This window comes from Lycium barbarum, chromosome 9, assembly GCF_019175385.1.
Source record: "Lycium barbarum isolate Lr01 chromosome 9, ASM1917538v2, whole genome shotgun sequence".
Lineage (NCBI taxonomy): Eukaryota > Viridiplantae > Streptophyta > Magnoliopsida > Solanales > Solanaceae > Lycium > Lycium barbarum.
In genome coordinates, this window is record NC_083345.1 from 36738156 (window position 1) to 36746273 (window position 8118).

The window sequence follows — 8118 nt, forward strand, 5'->3', positions numbered from 1 at the left end:
CCATAATGATTCTACTCTTAGAATTAGGGAAGAACCATTTGTTTCATGTTCCATAATGTTATCTTCAGAAAGTCTTTCTTTAGATCCAGTATGGTCTCTAGAGTCACTTGTACTCCTATCATGTTTTATGCGTTGCATTGCATTTATATATATATATATATATATGCATATATAGAACCGAGACCCCTCAGTCGCTATATGTGCGTATATTATGTATTATATATATATATATGTATGGGGTATGGGGAAGGTGACGGCGTTATATACGCACTACCACCTGATCAGCTGGTCATATGATGATACGGTGATGATGATGATGCCGGCCGATACGATGGGATGCCCACAGAGGCTTGATAGGCGTTATACACACACACACACACACACACACACACACATATATATATATATATATATATATATATATATATATATATATATATATATATGGGGCATGGGGAAGGTGACGGCGTTATATACGCACTACCACCTGATCAGCTGGTCATATGATGATACGGTGATGATGTTGATGCCAGCCGATACGATGGGATGCCCACAGAGGCTTGATAGGCGTTATACACACACACACACACACACACACACACACACACACACACACACACACACATATATATATATATATATATATATGTATGACCTCATGCATGCATGCATAACATTTATGTACATCATTGGTCTACAGAGGCAGGTCAGACATTCAGATTGCATTTATTAAGTCTAATGTTCTCTTATGTCTCTGTCTTATTACTCTTATGCCTTACGTACTCAGTATATTGTCCGTACGGACGTCCCTTTGCTGGGGACGCTGCGTTTCATGCCCGTAGGTTTTGAGATATAGGTTGACAGATTTCCAGTAGGGTATCAGCTCAGCACATAGTGTTGTGGCACTCCACTTGCTCCAGAGTTGCTCAGTGAGTCGGTTGCATATGCATTTTCATGGGTATGGCGAGGCCCTGTTCTGGCCATGTTATGTTATGTGTTTCAGTAGAGGCTTGTAGACAGCATGTACAGTTAGATGTGTGTGACAGTCTTGTCGGCTTGTCCAGTATGTCCAGCTTGTATATATTGCTTTCAGCTTGACGATGTATATTATATTTGGGCTTGTGTCCCATACAATTTATGATATCCATGAGTTAGCATTATGGCCCACTCAGATATGACTATGAGATGTATGAATGTTTAGTGGTGCTCGGCAGGTAGGGCTCGGTGCCCGTCATGGCCCATCTAGCTTGGGTCGTGACACCAAATTTATGGGTTCTTTAAATAATCATAAATTGGGAGATTTATTTTCCTTTCTCTATGCAAGTCTTTACAATTTCCAAATTTTCCCACTATAAATAGAGGCCAAGAAGGCAAGAATGTATATGTAGTATTCTTTTTGCATTCAGCGTTTTTTGTTTGTACAAATCAGTTAAGCATCGTCTTGATAAGGGTAATCACATGATATAACATTAGAACTTTTACTTTCTTACTTCAGACTTTTTCTTATAATTTTCTTCTTGACATATTTTATTTTCTTGATCTAAATTCTTTATCTTCCTTAATTTCTGCTACCTTAGTGTTTGATTTTTTACATTGCCTACATAATAGTATTGTCAATTAGTAGGAAGGTGTCGTTTGTAGAACATATTGAATAATGAGTATAGAAGGCTGATGAGGCTTATCCAGATTTCGGATCTTCATCTGGAAAGTAAGTTACACAAGACTTAATTAAGTGATTGCAACCCATATAGGTGGATAGTGGGTCTTTTTATTTTTTGGTTCCGGAAGTAAATGACCAAATTTTCTATATATCTTGAGTATAAATAATTCATGATCTATTCCAGATTCAACAAAATATTTACGTGTAGAATAATTTTTTGATGAGGCACTGCTGAATTATGGAATCACAAAGGACTCGATAACTGGTATAGTGATGACACTATTCTCTCTTAATTAACACATTAACAGTTTCTATCAAATTAATGTCCATAGCGGAATTGGCCTGGCCTTTTAGCATTTTTCTTGAAAGTTCATAACTTTTTACGCTCGAAATTCGAATATGACATGTATATATGTTATTTGGAATTGAAGCAAAAAAATTGTAATTAAGTTAATTTTATAAGGACATGTACTTCACTTGGCAAAAAGAAATAGATTGTGAAATTTGCTACTTATGAGTGAATATAGCCAATAATATGCTGGTTATTTGTTTCATTTATGTTTTTAGTTTTGTTAGTTTTTATTTCATGTTTCTTTTATTTGCATTGTAAAGTTGTCCCCTTTTTTTTTTTTAGGAAAAAAATCTGATAATGAAAAATGCAGTCTAGTAGAAGTATTATTTTTATGATTTAATGAGTATAATAAAATTAAATATTACCTATTCTATTTCAATTAAATTTATTGATATTTTTAATAACTGCGCGATTTATAAATCGAAAAGAGAAGCGACAAAATGTCTTGTGTAGGTGCCCGAGGAATAATATATCCTTTCCTCTCTTGTGATTCTCCATAAATACACTAACATCCATACCCTAGTCCCTCTCTTTCTCCAATCAAGCCATTATCTCATTGCTTAGCTTCTTTAGTACTTTGTGCGTCTTGAGGGTAGTGTTTTTATGTGATCATGCATGTTAGTGAAGAACGAGTGCCAGGCACCATGAAATCTTGACACCCCACCCCAACTTGAAGTTCAAACCCAGATTTGGAAAGCTGGAATTCAGATCCTTAAGGTCTTGGAAAAGAAGTCTGTTCATGAAGTTGAAAATTCAAAGCAAAATGGATTACTAAAAATTCAAACTGTCCGAAAAAGCAGATCTGAAGCTACTTCTCTTGTGCAATCAATTTTTATTTTTAGATTTACTCAAGATCTGAATCAATTTTACCCTTAAAGATTGGTACTTTGCATCACTTTTCCGTCTTCAATTGTGGAATAAGTGATGGCCGGTGGCCAGTCCACAATGGAGGCTGGCCAACCCTCACTAAATACGACTATTCCAAAAATCAATCCTAATCCATTACAATATTCAGATCTGTTCAAACCAAAAACCTTGAATGATACATTACATAGTCAGATCCAATCACTGCCCCAAATTCCAATGAAACCAGTAACTTACCTACATGGAGTGCCATACATTAAATACACTGAAGTAGAAGTTGATCAGATGAATATCATTGAAAATCTTCAGTATGCTGTGGTAGGAAAGTTCTCATATGGCCAACCAGATATTGAACAACTTCGTCTCATAATCCCTACACAATGTGAAATAAAAGGTGAGTGTAGAACAGGTTTTCTAAGAAACCGCCATGTGCTTATCAGATTAAGTCTTTTTGAAGACTTTGTGAATTTCACATCAAAGCCTGTATACTACATTCAAGATAGAGAGGGATACTCGTACCAAATGAGAACACTGATCTATGATTCGAATTTCAAGGTTGATGAAGAAACATCAAAGACAATGGCATGGATTTCCTTCCCAAAGTTATTGCCTACATACTTTGTGAAGGAAACTCTTTTTTCAATTGCATCTGCAGTGGGTATTCCTATACAATTGGATATGGCTACGATTAACAAGACTAGACCTAGTTGTGCTAGGGTCAAGGTTTTAGTAGATCTGGTAGCGGATTTACCCAAAACGGTGAGGATGGATATTGAAAATGAAAAAACAGGAGCAATAAGGACTGTTAATGTTCAGATTCATTATGATTACCTCCCTAAGTATTGCAAGGAATGTAAATTACAAGGACATGATGAATATGATTGTAGAATTATAAATCCAGAGCGTGTTCAGTATGACAATGAAAGGGAGGAAATGTCAAAGGAGAATGGCAAGACAAAACCTCATAAAAGCTCTGATGAAGTGCACAATAGTAAGGAAAGCAATAAAGATCTCCAAGAGGATAAAGAAATTGAAGCAAAAAAGGCCAAGAGATTACAAGCAGAGGAACAACATAATAAAAAGCAGACTAATGACAAAGGCAAACAAAAGCAAGAGGATGGAAACCAACAAGGATATGAAGGGAAAAAGAATTATGGAAAATACAATTATAGAGGATACAATAATTTATACAATTATTCTGCTAGAGTGTTGGCAGGTGGAAGAGTGTTAGGAAATTCGGGAAATTGGAATCCCATCAAAGACAACAGAAACTTCAATGCTGAGACGGGAAGTGCAAATCATAGCAAACAGAAAGAGACAACAGTCACTGCTACATGCAACAAATTTAACACTTTGGTGGACTTGGAGGAGGAACAAGAAAAACAAAATGAAACACAAGAAGGAAGCACACATAGTAGTAATCCTGTTAAAGAGACAGCTAGGCCATGGGTGGATGCTGCCTTTGGGAAACAAACAGAAAATAACAAAGTTATGAAAGAGCAGGGAAAGATAGATAGCAGACAAGAGCAAGATAATAAGAATGAGAAAGGGGTAGGGGATAATCAGTCAGAGGAGATAGCCATACAAGATTCAGAAAGAACAATTACAGATATCGTGGAAAATGATAACAAAAAAGAAGATGATAACAAACAGATTACGGAAGGCCAAGACGTACTTCAACCCATAGAAGTACATGACAGTGTTAATTCAAGCTCATATCAGCAAGTGGAATCAGCTAGACAACAAGTGGATCAAATGAAGGACTTACCGGAAGAGCCTCCTCATACAAACAATATGGGTGAAGGAGATACAGCATCATCTGCAAATAAGGAACAAAATAATGAAAGGGAAACACAAACAAGGGATCAGAGAGATCAAAACAACAGAGATACAGCCATAGAAATGCAGGCAATTTCAGGAAATCATAAGTATCAACTGGTAGCCAAAGATCATGAAAACACAACACAAGAAGAAGTGAATCAGAATAAAATAGATATTGGAGAGGAGGAAGCAGGTGAAACTATTAGTTCTGATTTAATGGAGGGCAACAATAAAGGAGATATTTCCCCTAAACACTTGACAAAAACTAAAAAAGGTCACAAGCCAAGAGATAAAAGTGTTCCTCCCAAGACAGTGGGAGGAGTACAAACAAGGATGGCATGTTCTAAAGGAGTTTCTCAATGAATATCTCATTAATATGGAATATAAGGTCTGTAAACACTCAACAGGCCTTTGAGAGGGTAGTACTATTGCATAGACAGAAACATTTTAATTATGTTGCCTTACTAGAGCCTTTCCAGCATGTAAGACATATTGACATGTACAAATTGTGGTTAAATATGGGGACATCATGGCATAATGTGAATGGGAAGATTTGGATTTTTGTGGATGCAGAAATTCAAGTAGAAATAATGAGAGATACAGAACAACTGTTATCCTGTAGATTCACTCATTTGGGTGATGGGCAAGAGTTGGTGCTTACAGTTGTTTATGCGAGTACTGATAGAAGTGGGAGAATAGCTCTATGGGAGGATCTATATGACATGTCTTCACACATCACCATCCCATGGCTTGTGGGTGGGGATTTTAATGTCATTACAGATGACATTGAGAAATTTGGGGGTCTTCCTGTACAGTTTGCAGAAACAGAGGATTTTAGACAATGTATAGACATTTGCCAACTGATGGATCTTGGTTTTACTGGAAGTATGTTCACATGGTGGAATGGGAGATCGGATGAGGCTTGTATATTTAAAAGACTGGACAGATGTTTGGGAAATCAGGCTCTGCAGAATTGTTTTCCTAATTTGGAGGTAGAGCATCTCATTAAACAAGGTTCTGACCACTCCCCCTTGCTGGTAAATATGAGAGCAGATAGTAGACCAATTAGGAAATCTTTCAGGTTTCTTAATTTTTGGGTAGAGCATGAATCATTTCTAGATGTAATCAAAGAAAATTGGGTGGAATCTTATGGCTCAGACCCCTTCTTTAACTTTCATAATAAGTTAAAAAAGGTGGGAAGAGCTCTCTCTAAGTGGAGTAGGGACACTTATGGTGATATCTTCAAGCAAATTGCAACTCTGGAGGAAGTGGTGCAGGTGCATGAGCAAGAATTTGAACAGAATCCTACAGGGCTTAACAGGGAAAGGCTACAAATGGTACAAGCTGATCTGATCAGGTTTTATGCTATTGAAGAAAAATTTTGGAGACAAAAAGCAGGGATGTTGTGGTTTCAGGATGGAGATAGGAACACAAAATTCTTTCATGCTCATGTTAATGGAAAGAGAAGAAAGCTACAATTACAGAGAATTCAAGATCATACAGGTACATGGCTGGACACTGAAGATGAGATTGCACAGGAAGCAATCAGATTTTTCTCAGACCAATTCAAAGAGGAAAATATCCCTACAGATTTCTCTATGCTTGATAAGATTCCTAAAATGGTTACAGAAGAACAAAATCAACAACTCTATGAAATGCCAGATGAAGCAGAGGTGAAAAGAGCAGTTTTTGGTTTAAATGGAGACAGTGCAGGGGGTCCTGATGGTTTCACAGGAAGATTTTTCCAAGCTTGTTGGGAAATTATTGCAAATGACTTGGTGACCATGGTGAGATCATTCTTCTGTGGGCATGAACTCCCAAGGTATGTAACTTGTACCAATTTGGTTTTGATACCAAAGAAGAAAGAAATTAATACATTTTCTGATATGAGGCCAATCAGCTTGAGTAACATCACTAGCAAAGTTATTTCAAGAATCATTCATGAAAGACTGATATATCTGCTACCTGAGATCATTTCACCTCAGCAATCAGGATTTGTTAAAGGCAGGAGTATTGTAGAAAACATTCTGTTGGCTCAGGAAATTGTACATGATATTAGGATTAGAGGAAAGCCTGCAAATGTTGTCATTAAGCTTGACATGGAAAAGGCTTATGACAGAGTATCATGGTTATTTCTAACTAAAGTCCTGAGGAGAATGGGGTTCGGTGAATTTACTATTGATCTGGTGTTTAGAGTTATCTCAAATAATTGGTATTCCATTCTGATTAATGGGCAACCTCATGGATTCTTCAAATCATCTAGAGGAGTAAAGCAAGGAGATCCACTGTCCCCTACTTTATTCATTTTGGCTGCAGAATGTTTGTCTAGGGCTCTCAATACACTGCATACTGAGGATGAGTACAAGGAATATGGGATGCCAAAATGGAGTCCATATGTCAATCATTTGGCATATGCAGATGATACTATCATTTTCACCTCTGCTAATGAACAGTCTATGAGATTAGTGATGAAGACTTTGAGTAATTATGAGAAGGTGAGTGGTCAGAAGATCAACAAGCAGAAAAGTGTTGTTTATATGCATCATTTGACATCTCATAACATTAAGGAGCTGGTATTTTCTGTCACCCAGATTCCTAAAAAGGATTTTCCATTCACATATTTGGGTGTACCAATCTACTATGGGAGAAGAAGGAACATTCACTACAAGGAGATAATAGAAAAGATTCAGAATAGACTGAGCTCATGGACTGGTAAGATGTTATCTATTGGAGGAAGGACAACACTGATTAAACATGTTTTACAGAGCATGCCTATACACCTACTATCCGCTTGTGACCCTCCTAGTGCTATACTTGCTCAGATTCATAGATTGTTTGCTAAGTTCTTTTGGAGCAACTCTGTGGGAAATTCAAGTAAGCACTGGGCAACTTGGACAACCTTATGTCACCCACAAGAAGAAGGTGGCATGGGGTTTAGAAGCCTACAAGATATATCTAAAGCCCTCTTTGCTAAACTGTGGTGGAACATAAGAACCAAACAATCCTTATGGAGAACTTTCATGAGTAATAAGTACTTAAAGAAGTTTCATGCTGTTATAGCCCCTAGCGGATCAGGTACTTATGTGTGGAAGAAGATGATTAAATACCGAGATGAGATGGAACATGAGATATGGTGGAAGCTTCAACAAGGTAATTCTTATTTTTGGTTTGATAATTGGACAGGACTGGGAGCCCTATACCATATTACTCCACCAGATTTTGAGTGTGATCCCACAATCATCCTTGTAAAAGAAACTGCAGAAGTGGGGCAATGGGATGAACAGTTGCTAAGAAGAATCCTTCCTGAGGATCTAGCAGACCATATTGTGCAGCACATTAATCCACCAAATGAAAATGGCCAAGCAGATAAGGCTTTCTGGAAATTAGATTCGAGGGGGAAATTACAGTTGGGTCTGCATTT